Source organism: Oryctolagus cuniculus, chromosome 1, assembly GCF_964237555.1.
Source record: "Oryctolagus cuniculus chromosome 1, mOryCun1.1, whole genome shotgun sequence".
NCBI lineage: Eukaryota > Metazoa > Chordata > Mammalia > Lagomorpha > Leporidae > Oryctolagus > Oryctolagus cuniculus.
In genome coordinates, this window is record NC_091432.1 from 219,426,358 (window position 1) to 219,439,348 (window position 12,991).

General features: G+C 40.7%; 1 long non-coding RNA gene across 2 annotated transcripts in view; it reads right to left on the bottom strand.

The window, feature by feature from the left end:
* The window catches only part of LOC127493236 (uncharacterized), a 35,740-nt gene extending 23,525 nt beyond the window's left edge, over positions 1–12,215 (bottom strand). The window contains exons 1-3 of one of the 2 annotated variants that reach the window (XR_011385325.1): positions 4,282–12,215; positions 3,791–4,141; positions 1,612–3,112 (exon numbers count right to left, since the gene is read on the bottom strand). This is a non-coding gene — a long non-coding RNA (uncharacterized lncRNA). Of the gene's footprint in view, positions 1–1,611; positions 3,113–3,790 lie in introns of those variants that run through there. The other variant, XR_011385324.1, reaches the window with a different exon arrangement.
* Between the last annotated feature and the right edge of the window lie 776 nt (positions 12,216–12,991).

A 12,991-nucleotide genomic window follows, 5' to 3' on the forward strand; every position in this document is an offset into this window, starting at 1 on the left:
TCACAAATTTAATCCACCACTAAATAAGAAATTCAGCAAGTAGTAAGTATAAAAACCATTGTTCTTTAGGAGTATATTCAAGGACTATAAATAATAATAAAATCTCAAAATGTCATTCATGTACATTATTTTTATATGCTGTATATTAGTTATTAAAATCAGGGAAATTATATGATATTTTTCTTTTTCCAGTATGCCTTCTTATTCTACTTCCACTTGTTTTGGGTGTCAAATCTAAGAAACTGCCTGCGCTGCGGCTCAATAGGCTAATCCTCCGCCTGCGGCGCTAGCACCCCAGGTTCTAGTCCCGGTCGGGGCACCGGATTCTGTCCCGGTTGCCCCTCTTCCAGGCCAGCTCTCTGCTGTGGCCAGGGAGTGCAGTGGAGGATTGCCCAAGTGCTTGGGCCCTGCACCGCATGGGAGACCAGGAGAGGCCCCCATGGCTCCTGGCTTCAGATCAGTGTGATGCACCGGCTGCAGCGCGCTGGCCGCGGTGGCCATTGGAGGGAGAACCAATGGCAAAAGGAAGACCTTTCTGTCTCTCTCTCACTGTCCACTCTGCCTGTCAAAAAAAAAAAAAAAAGTCGAAACAAAAAACAAATATGGTCAACTGGTTGTTTTTGGCAAACACCCTGGCCACATAGCTTTTTCCAGTCATCAAGATCCACCTTGGGTCAAATACAGACAATGCCTTTGGAGTACTCCACTGAGTTGCTACATAAAAAATATATAGTAGAAGTTGGGAATTGGACTTTTGGGAAATCTCTAGACTTCAATCTCTTTCTGTCCCTTTCAGGGGCTCCTAGTTTTGTAGTCTTTGCAGCTACCATGTTTGTAAAGCTATTGGTTTCCATGGCTGCTATGTGAGTAGAAGGAAATAGTAATAATGTTTGCTAAAATGCCACAACACTCTATATTGTTCTTACTGACATTTAGCTTTTTTTTTATTAAAGATTCTTCAGAGACAGCACCATGGATCACTAGGCTAATCCTCCACCTTGTGGCCTCAGCACACCGGGTTCTAGTCCCAGTCGGGGCGCCGGATTCTGTCCTGGTTGCCCCTCTTCCAGGCCAGCTCGCTGTTGTGGCCAGGAAGTGCAGTGGAGGATGGCCCAAGTGCTTGGGCCCTGCACCCCATGGGAGACCAGGATAAGTACCTGGCTCCTGCCATCGGATCAGCACCGTGTGCCGGCTGCAGCACACTGGCCACAGCAGCCATTGGAGGGTGAACCAACGGCAAAGGAAGACCTTTCTCTCTGTCTCTCTCTCTCACTGTCCACTCTGCCTGTCAAAAATAAATAAATAAATAAAAAGATTCTTCAGAATTTTTCAAGCTTTAGATTAAATTCTAAGATTCTGAAAAGTTTATTTTGATGATTTTTCCAGTATTCTCCTTACCTTTTATGGAAAAGCCAATTTTCAGTTGTCCTTACTCCCCATTATGAAAGTGCTCCTCCTCCTAATTTCCTCTTCTCTCTGACTACTTTTATGGAATCTGAAAGTTTTTTTTTAAATTTTTCTGACTCATCACTCTTGCTTTCACTTTTTTTTTGTTTGTTTGTTTGTTTGTTTGTTTGTTTAAGTTTATATATTTGATTTCTTTCCCTGTTCTGTTTGGATGTCCTTACCACTACTACACCTCCAGTTGACATCTTTGTGCTAGTGACTTCTCATTCATGACTCTATCCAATATATTTCTTCTGAAATCCACTTGAATCCATCTACGTGTTTATGGACATCTCTTGGAGGACCCACAGGCATCTCAAATCCAATTTGTTCAGAATTAAAGATATCATTCATCTATTTCTCCTGTCTCATATTTGCCTTTGGCCAATGTCCCCTATCACAGTAAATAGCATTATTATTTACATAGCTAAGAGAACCAATAACTTTGTTGAAGAAAAGTAGCCGAATCTCAGTAAAAATAGTGAAGAGTTTTGTGGCATTTTAGCATCCACTATTCCTTTCTCTGATCCATATAGCTGCTTGAGTGATGCTTTTATCTAATTAACCATTTTCCTGCATCTTAGCAATGTTACTTCCCTATTTTTGTATTTACTGTTCCTACTATTCCAAGAGAAATTCCTTGTGCTTTCATTAGCTCCTATATGTTTTTTCTTATGCTGCCTTATGCTGGATTCTGTCATTTGCAAGCAAAGGACCTAAACATCTGTATAACTGCAGCATCATTTTCTTTTCTCTATGCATTATTCTAATTTTTTTACAGTGATGTATCCATTCTTAGCTCAAATGACCAGGCTGCTGTCAGACCCAGTGTTGTTCATCCTTTTCCAGACCATATTCTTCTCAGTGTGTTCTTGCAAGAGCTTACCAACAAACCCTCCTCTGAGTTCATACTATGCCAACAATTCATTTCTGCCTGTTAATTTAGCTCCAGAAGAATCTCTCCCTCTCCCCTTCTCCTCTCCCTCACCCCCTCATTCTCTCCCCTCACCTTCCCTGTCTGCGCACTCTATCTCTCTTCACAAATAAAATCACCTTCTGATTGTTCTGTCATTAGGGAAAAACTCGGTGTATACTAACTAAAATTTAGAACCAGTATATGAACTGTCACTGTCTTCAAAGCAACACCCTCTTTGGCATCTTTATCCCTTCTATATCCAGTATGTATAGGAGAAACTGAAAATTGGAATTGTATGCAATGTTTATTATTTAGGATTTAGGTTTTGGATTTATTATTGGTTCATCAGGGCAGTTCAAGGTAAAACTTGGTCTTTGAATCTGACAGGCATGTGTAGCAAACCTGTTTCCTCTTATTAATTTCTGACTTTGAGTGACTTGCTGTTTGATCCAATCACTTTTTTTTTTCAATTTCAAAAATGTGTGAAATCCCATCCAAACCTCAGTATTGTTGGGGAAGTTAATGTACATGGGATCTTGTAAATGGTGGCTACTCAATAGGTGACAATTTAGTTTATTGTCATCAGTGTTGTCACTCACCATGCAGCCTCTGCTCTGTTAACAGACTTCAGCCTGTAATCTTCGGCTTCTCCTTCCTAATCCTTCGCTTCCTCTGATTGTTCCATTTTGGTTCCGAGCAAGCAGACCGCTCGTGTCTGGATCTGGCAGCTCCTGAAATCTCCACTTGGCTCTGCAGGCAAGTTCAGGCATGTACAGACATGTCCATTAGCTCCTCAGAAGGTTGACACTGCCAAAGCCAGAACACTAACCCCCTCCCTTCTCGTGGGTCCTGTGCTCCAAGCTGTTGGATATAAATTCATGCTTTCGAAACCAGTATTTACACAGAGTCAGTGCCTCTGATTTACCCAGTGTCCAGCTGCTGATACTTATCTTGAAATTTCTAAGTACAAAACTGCAATCAAAGCGTCAGGGCACAGAAATGAACAAATAAAGATGTTTGGGGACTGCCTGCTTTTCTCATGCGATTTGCACATTTTTCTCGGCTTGCGTAATCTGAGGTGGCTGGGACCATGGGCCCCTTCATTCCTTGGCCCAGTGGTACAGCACATGGCAACATTACAAATACAGGAGCTGGACATTCAGGAGGGGGTCTCACCCCTGCTAGGAAAGCATCCACCTCTGTGCCTCCCAGACAGCGTTGACGCATTCAGACAAGCTGGACAAAGAACGTACAGTCTACACTCCCTGGCCTTTGAAGGGAAGATGTTGCAATGTACAGGCAATTGGAGTGTTTGTCTCATTCATCAAAACATTCACATTTGCTAGTAATACAATGCATCTATGATGAGAAGGACTCAGGGGGAGCTTTGGATTAAGGGTAAAATGGCTCATGTCTCCTAATTTTTACCATTCGGCTAAGCTTTGAAGCAGTCTTCCCTTCATTCATGAAAGTGTTGCAGGGTTGTTAAAAATGCATGGGCTTTGGAACCAGATGGGTTGATGACTCAGACTTGCGTTCTGTGGGATGTTGGGCAATATACCCTTTCTAAAGCCTCTGTTCTCATCTGGAAAATAAGGGAGTAAAAGCTGTAAAATTAAACTGGTAGAGCTTTTACAAGGATTCTTTGAGATAATGTGTAGTGTTTAGCAGGATAACAGACACAGTAAGTGCTATAAATGAACTTTTATCATTAATCTACTTTTTAGATACCTAACATGCACCAGGTACTCAGCTGAACACTTTGCATTCCTTTCCAATCTGGAGGTGGCAAACATTGGATCCAGAGTTGGGAGACAAAGAGAAGCAAAATTTGAAAGAGGCAGAGAAGGCTTCAGTTGAGACTCAGTATCACTCTCTGACTAATCTACATGAATTTAGGCAAGAATGTTTTTCCAAACCTCAGTTTCAGGGCCGGCGCTGTGGCACAGTAGGTTAATCCTCAGTCAGTGGCACCAGTATCCCATATAGGCACTGGTTCTAGTCTCGGCTGCTCCTCTTCTGATACAGCTCTCTGCTGTGGCCTGGAAAAGCAGTGGAAGATGGCCCAAGCACTTGTGCGTCTGCACCCATGCGGGAGACCCAGTGGAAGATCCTGGCTCCTGGCTTCGGATTGGCTCAGCTCTGGCCCTTGCAACCACTGGGGAGTGAACCAGCAGGCGGAAGACCTTTCTCTCTGTCTCTCCCTCTTGCTATCTGCAACGCTACCTCTCAAATAAATAAATGAAATATTTTTAAAAAATTAGAAAAACCCTCAGTTTCTTCTATGTTAAAGCAGACTAATTATTCCCATTCCAAAATGGCAAATAGGAAGATTTAATGATTGTTATTCTGACTAGAACTGGTGACATTGACACAGAGCTTATTTGTTTTGTAGCCCTTTCTAAGCATTTTACGTTTACTAATTTGATTTTCACAATAACCCTAGAATTATCAAATAAAATCATTATTTTATTGTTGATTGATGAAGGAATTGTGGGACAGGGAAGTTAGTGACTTATCAAAAGCTAAAAATTGGGGACAAGTTAGTCTGTCTCTGAAATCTTTCCTCTATGTCATCACACTGTAGTGAATGGATGGAAAAAGCCCGGTGGAAATATACAGATTTAGTACTATACTGAAATATCCTACTTAGTGAACTAATTCTTATCTGTTCATTGTATAACATGATTCTTTTCAAGGGAACTGAGGCAGTTTCCTCACAATGCATTTTTCAAACAATAAAGTTTAACTATATTTCATTGTGAACATATGCATAGCTACCACCTAAATTCTATAATTAACATTTTACTTTTACTTGTCTTACTATATGTATAGCCATCTCCAGAGCTCTATCAATCTATCTTATATGCAATCCATTTCAAAATCAGTTCCAGACATCACTGTGCTTCACCCAGACACTCCACCATCATATCTTTACTTATACTTTAAAAATACTTCATTGTGGGGCTGGCACTGTGGTGCAGCAGGTTAACGCCCTGGCCTGAAGCGCCAGCATCCAATGTGGGCACCAATTCTAGTCCTGACTGCTCCTCTTCCAATCCAGCTCTCTGATATGGCCTGGGATAGCAGTGGAAAATGGCCCAAGTCCTTGGGCCCTTGTACTCATGTGGGAGACCCAGAAGAAGCTCCTGGCTTTGGATCGGCGCAGCTCCAGCCGTTGTGGCCATCTAGGGAGTGAACCATCGGATGGAAGACCTCCCTCTCTCTCTCTCTGCCTCTCCTCTCTCTGTAACTCTGTCTTTCAAATAAATAAAGTAAATCTTTTAAAAAATACTTCATTGTATTTTCTTTTTTTTTTCTTCTGCAAAATTCACTTTAGGTTTCCTATTGACAATGAAGAATTGGAAACCTCCAAAAACAATTAAGCTGCCATCCAAATTTGAAATTGTCCATTTAGCTATGTAATATTACCCATTTATTATGATTGTTAGTGCTGTTGTCCATTATTCACACCTGATTTCCCAATCTTACAAACCAGTCTGCTATTCAGCTTCTTTCTTCCCTTCTCAAACCCTCCATTTCATCCCAGACACAATGACTCCTGCTCGATTTTTCCTGCTCTCACCCTCACCCTCTTGTGCCCAGATATAACCACAGTTTGGTCTCTGCCAGACCTCCATATACCCAATGGCATTCCACTGCTGCCACAGAATTCCACATGGTATCCAAATATCTGTCTGACCAAGCCAATTATTACAACAGCACCTTATATTTAGTTGTTGCTGGTTCATTATTCCTTTTAGTAAGCATTCATCAAGAGCCTATTTAACCAGGTGACCAAGCGAGAGGCAGGGCAGAGTGGATTGGGGGTACTGAGTAACAAAAGAACTACAGCAGTCAACAAACATTTGTTTTGTAACTTCTGTGAACACAGAATTTTCATCAGTTTACATTCAAATTGGGGGAGGAGGAAGCAAGTAAAATGAATATGCAGTCCCATAGAACCATTTGTGTAAATGTCTGCCAAAGAGATGGAGAACAAGGCTGCTTGCAGGATTTGTTTCTTCTGGAAACAAATTGGGCTGTAAATGAGAATTGGTTAGATCCAAGGCTATGTTCTAGTGGAGGAATTAAAAAATGATTTATTATTTCTATTTTTAAATATTTACTTATTTATTTTAGTGTCAGATTTACAGAGAAGGATAGGGAGAGAGAGAGAGAGAGAGAGAGAGAGAGAGAGAGAGAAACCTTCTATCCACTGGGTCATTCCCCAAATGGATAAAATGGTCAGGGCTGGGCCAGGCTAAAGCCAGGAGTCAGGGGCTTCTTTCCTTCTCCCACTTGAATGCAAGAGAACAAGGACATGGGCCATCTTCTGCTGCTTTCCCAAGCAGGGAACAGGTTCAGAAGTGGAGCAGTGGGGCTGGTGTAGGGGTAAAGCTAGTGCCTGCAGTGCCAGCATCCCATATGGGCGCTGGTTTGAGTCCTGGCTGTACCACTTCCAATCTAACTCTCTGCTATGGCCTGAGAAAGCAGTAGAAGATGGCCCAAATCCTTGAATTCCCTGCACCCCCGTAGGAGCTCCAGAAGAAGCTCCTGGCTCCTGGCTTTCTATCCATGCAGCTCCAGCCATTATGGCCAATTGAGGAGTGAACCACCAGATGGAAGACTTTCTCTTTCTCTCTTTCTCTCTCTCTCTCTCTCTCTCTCTCGGCCTCTGCTTCTCTCTATGTGTAACTGGAACAACTGGGACACAAATCAATGTCCATATGGGATGCCAGCATTGCAAGAAGTGGCTTTAGTGGCTACAACACAGTGCTGGCTTATTTTAATAAAATAAATAAAATAAAATAAAATATATAAATAAAATAAGCCAAGAAGGCTTATTTTAAAGGGAGGATTAGATTATGTTGGGCAATTGTTAAAATATCTGAGAACATGTGAAGGGACTGGACAAGGGAGTCAATGACTTTACAACTGGAAATGATTATTGCAAGGATAGCTTTGATATTAGACAGATGGATATCTTTTAGAGGTAAGTTATTTTCTCGAATTCTTACAGCTGAAATTTAGCAACATTCCATGTGATCTAATCAGTCAGAGATTAGTGGCAATCTCAGTTAATTGATGTAGAGGTAATAAACTAGGAACTAAAGTTCATGGACTTCCGTGAAATTACAAAAGGGAGATCCAACTGGAAGAACCCAATAATTTCAAAAACTGGAAGAACAATTGGCAGAACACACAAGTAACTATGTGGAATGAATTCAAGTCAATGTCCTGATTCTGGTGGCAGAACTCCAATTTTATACAGTACAGTTTTGTAAGTTATAAAACTAGAATGAAGTTTCCTCTCAAGGGACATTGGATGGGTTAAATGAGATGCTAAATGAAATATGTTTAGCATAGCACTTGTTTCAGAGAACTTGATTACAATTTTGTTTGTTTTCTGCACTTGGGTTATTTTAGCCTAAAGAATATAGAATTGTGAGGATTTCTATTGAACCTGATGAGCATTTGTCGTGTCCAGAAGTCATAGATGTGGCCAAATGGTACATATGAGTGACTAATGAAAAAAGAAGAAATCCATTCTTTGGAGAAAAGTGATTTTAGGCCGGTGCCGCGGCCCAATAGGCTAATCCTCCGCCTGTGATGCTGGCACCCTGGGTTCTAGTCCCAGTCGGGGTGCCGGATTCTGTCCCGGTTGCTCCTCTTCCAGTCCAACTCTCTGCTGTGGGAAGGGAGTGCAGTGGAGGATGGCCCAAGTCCTTGGGCCTTGCACCCACATGGGAGACCAGGAGAAGCACCTGGCTCCTGGCTTCAGATCAGCGTGGTGCGTCGGCCGCATTGCCCTGGCCTCAGCTGCCATTGGAGGGTGAACCACCGGCAAAGGAAGACCTTTCTCTCTGTCTCTCATTCTCACTGTCCACTCTGCCTGTCAAAAATAAATAAATAAAAATAAAAAAAGAAAATTGATTTTAAATGTTGAGAATAGCATAGACTGAGCTTAAGCCCTCACTCTACCTCACAGACAAAATATCCCTGTCCATGTCTGCAAACATTATTGACAGAGAAATCAAACAACTTTAATAAAAGAAAGGTGGAGCTTGTGGGTCCCATCAAAAGAGTCATTCAGAGGCTAAGAACTTTTCTCTTTGGGTGACTGTGGAGTTGACCGAAGGTATTAGATACCTCCCAGTCTTCTCCATCTCTAGGATTGGAAGCTAAGGCTATTTTCTTACAATGTCAGTTTCTGGACATTATACTGTACTTTGTGTATACAAAGGGTCACATTAAAGATTATAACCTCTTTATTCCACATGAAAGAAGACTCTCATTCCAATCTCAACTTTTTAACTCTTTACAAATGGCAGGTGTCATACAGGAGTCCATTCACTCCAGGAACTGTGTGGCATTGATCATGTTATTCCTTAACTTCCCCATTTGTGCCCCCTCCCCACCTTCTATGTTGGATGACAAAGAACACATTTGGGGAGTGGCTCTCAACACTTACAATGTGCTCTCTTGTAAGGATTGTCCCAGAACTAGTCCCTCCAGACATTCTTCACTCTCAGGCATCCTCCAAATGCTGAAATTTGATTATATTCTCACTCTAGAGTGAGTAGGAGCTTATTTGTAATAGTTTTGTGCTGGGTTCTATCTTCTGAACACCAAGGATGCCCTCTTCGTACGTTTGGGCCTCACAGAGGCTGTTGTATAAACATCTCCTTCAAGCTCTGTTCCTGGATTATGCCAGACATGTCATAGGCACCCAGTTGTTCTCACCTTTCCCTCCCTGCTTCCTTCTCGGAAGCCTTCTCCATGCCATCCCCTTCAACCAATGCAAAGCTACACAAGTAAATAAACATGTATGAATCCCAGTGTCAGTCTCAGTCTGGTCTCATATTCCTACATAGTAAATCTATCAGGAGTGCTTGTGAAGTCTTCACAGAAATGTCCAGCTAACCTGAGTTCTTGCAATACATTTCAAATTCAGAGTCAGTGGCCCCTGCTTTGCAGAAATGCAGTCAAATAAGGACAAGTTTACTTTTCAAAAATAACATTGAGGTTTTTTTTCCTTTTACAAAATAAACCAGCTTCATTTTAAAGTATTTAAAAATTCAGATAAACAAAAAAGAGGAAAGAAAAAAGGGAGAGAGGGATAGAGAGAGGAAATAGGGATGGAGGAAGGAAGCCCAGCTGGCCAGTCCAGAAAGATCTACAATGTAATCATCATTACCTTGTCTGAGTTTCACTGGGATTAAATACAATGCCAAGGAAGAGGCATTGTGGCTTAGCAGGCTAAGCTGATCTTTGGTACACGTATCAGAGTACCTGAGATTCAGTCACACTTCTGCTTCTGATCCTGCTTCTTGGTAATGTGCACCCTGGGAGGCAGCAGATTATGGACCAAGTACTTAGACCTCTGCTACCCACATAGTAAACTTGGATGGTTTTCTGAACCTTGGTTTCAGCCAGCCCAGTCCCAGCTGTTGCTGGCATTTGGAGAATGAACCAGCATATGGAAGAGCTTTCTCTGCCACTCCCCCCTCTCTCTGTCACTGAGCCTTTAAAATAAATGAAATAAAAAAAAAAAAACTTTAAAAACAAAGTGCTAGGCATAAAATTATTTAGTACAGGGTCTTAGTAAATCATAGCTGTTTTTTTAAAAAAAATATTGACTTATTATTTGTCTGATAGGCAGATTGGCAGGGAAGGAGAGATCTTCTATCTATTGGTTTACTCCCTAAATTACTACAACAGCCAGAGCTGGGTCTAGCCTAAATCAGCAGCCAGGACTCTATCCGGGCCTCAAACATGGGTGGCAGGGGCCCAAGTATTTCGGCATTCATCTGCTGCCTTTTCTGGCACATGAGCAGGAAGCTGGATTGGAAGCAGAGAAAACAGGTCTTGAACCAGCATTCCAAAATGGGGTTACCATGGGTTCTACAATGCCCACCCCCTCAAAGCTATTTTTCTTTGCATTCTTATATTGATGACTGTTGTAGTTCACTCTGAAGCCTTGCAAGAAAGGGCATGTGGAATAAAAAAAAAAAAACCCTTTTTCAATATGGAAAGAAATATTTGCAGAAAAAGGGAGTGTACTCAGGGAAATAAAGTGAAGTTACTGTTTATCAGAAGCTGGTCAATGAAGGGAATTGACTCAACCAGCGAGTATGGTCTGGAAAACAGGGAGGATAATATACTAGAAATCTCCAGGAAAAAATAGGACAAACAACCATAGATAAGATTCAGTCCTGGACAATCTCACCCCCTGTTGTGATGCTTCAATGTCCTTTGTCAATGAACCTTTATGTTGCTTAATAATGATAAATATTTAAGGGGAAAATTTTCTATGGTCACCCAGACCATATTGCTTGATAAGTCTCCTTCTCCATTGATATAGAAACTTGATTCTGGGTGTTCACATGCAAATATGACAAGTTATGAACCCAATATTCTTTCTTAATATTTTAAGATTTGGCCAGGCATGTGAAAAATACCAGTATTCTGTGAAATTTTTGCTTACTAATATTAATTACAGCTGCTAAGACTTCTGGTTTTAGCAAATAATAGTAAGAATAAAATCACTTCTTGTGCTCTGGTACTCACTATCATTAGTAGTGAGGTCATTGCACTAGGCATCTCATTGCCTGGAGACTTAATAGAAGCAGAGAACTTACTGGTACCTATCCAGTAAACAGCACAGTGTTGGCTATTCCCCAAAATAGCTTGCAAGTATCTATAGTCTGAGTGATGTAGTAAGATATCATCAAGATTTACCTAGCCTTTTTAGGTAAAACATCCACTATAAGAGAAACAGATGCTTTAGCCCATGTAAATCCCTTACTTACTGTGTAACTTGAGCAAATTGCTCTTTCTCCATCTCTAAGCACCATGGTTAACATTGTAGGCTTTGAATCACACTGATCTGGGTCCTAAACCTGATTCTGCTGCTCACTAACTCTGTGACATTGGCTGGTTTCCTTAACCTTTCAGAGTTTGAGTTTCTTCACTCCTAAGAAAGCTATTACAGCAATCATTCATTCTTGTAGAAGAATTCCTTTATGACCATTGAAGTCATAATTCATGACCATTAATTACAATACCATATGCACAGTACTTAACCAACTGCCTCCTACTTTGTAAGAGCTCAAGAAATAGTCCATTATTATAATAATTAGATAAATACGGCCTAATTCTAGAAAAGCCCTATGGATATCAGCTAGTATCTTACATTCTGCATTATTTGTTGGATCTCTGGTTGCACCACCAGTGTTCTGCCAGTCACTCAAACCAGAAATGGCTATGTCTTTAACAATGAGTAATTTAGATTCTTGTTATGAGTCAGACATTGAGCAAATTATTGGGTTACTCTGAGAACAGGACAGACTATTTCTTCCTCCTATGGTTCTTAACACTTACAGAGTCATCTTGGATTCCTTCCTACCTGATACTCCTACCCAGCCACAGTCAATTCTATTGCCTCAGTACCCCTGATCTCATGTCATCCTTTCTTTCTATCACACTCTAACCAACTCCTCAATTCATCGTCCTCAGCTGCTTCATCTGTTACCTGAAAAAATCATACTAATGTCCTTATTTTCCCAGATTCCGGCCTCACATTCCTATTGTCACTCTTCACAATTAATCACTACTATTTTTTCACTAAAATACAGACATTTTGCTGCTCAGAACAATACTCAAACTCTTTAGTATTTCAAACTCCTTGTTGTTTCTTTCATCATCTGACTCTGTAGACCTCTAACCTGATTTTTTGATTCTTTTCTTCAAGGGAAAGTGGTGCCCACACAAGCCAACTTAAAATTACCTAGTATGTGAATGCTATATCTTTTTTTTCAGTTTTTATTTAATAAATATAAATTTCCAAAGTACAACTTTTGGATTATAGCGGCTTTTCCCCCCCATAACCTCCCTCCAACCCACAACCATTCCATTTCCCACTCCCTCTCCCATCCACTTCTTCAAGATTCATTTTCAATTATCTTTATATACAGAAGATCAACTTAGTATATACTAAATAAAGAGTTCAACAGTTTGCACCCACACTGGCGAGGATGTGGGGAAAAAGGCACACTAATCCACTGTTGGTGGGAATGCAAGCTGGTAAAGCGAATGCTAGTTCATGTTTCGTTCCTCTGTGCCATTGCATATGTAGTTTTCTTTTCTCATAAAGCCCTTCCTTGTTGCTTTCAGGGAAGATTTGCCCTCCAAAATTTATTTCAAATTTCACCGCTACTGTTACTCATCCTCAGAGTGTTGATCATTTCATCTTCTGAGCTATCTCTATGCCTAGAACCTATGTCTACATCAGAATTTACCACCATTTTCTTTTGAAATTATTCAGTGATGATCAGCTCAAGTGCTGCCTCCTCTGGGAAAACATTGTCAACAACTCTCTCCTCCCAAAGAATCCCAAAGCCACAAATTTCCACATACTATTTTCTTACAACTTTCTGCCATTTGCAAATATAGATTACTATATCCTAAAAATTATTTCTTTTAGTATATCCATAGTTATATAACTATACAACAGACTCTCTCCTATTAAAATCTAAGCAAAAATACATCTCATTGTTTACAAAAAAAAAAAAAACACTTTTACTATCTCAAGGAAATACTGGGTTAATACACATTAATGCACTA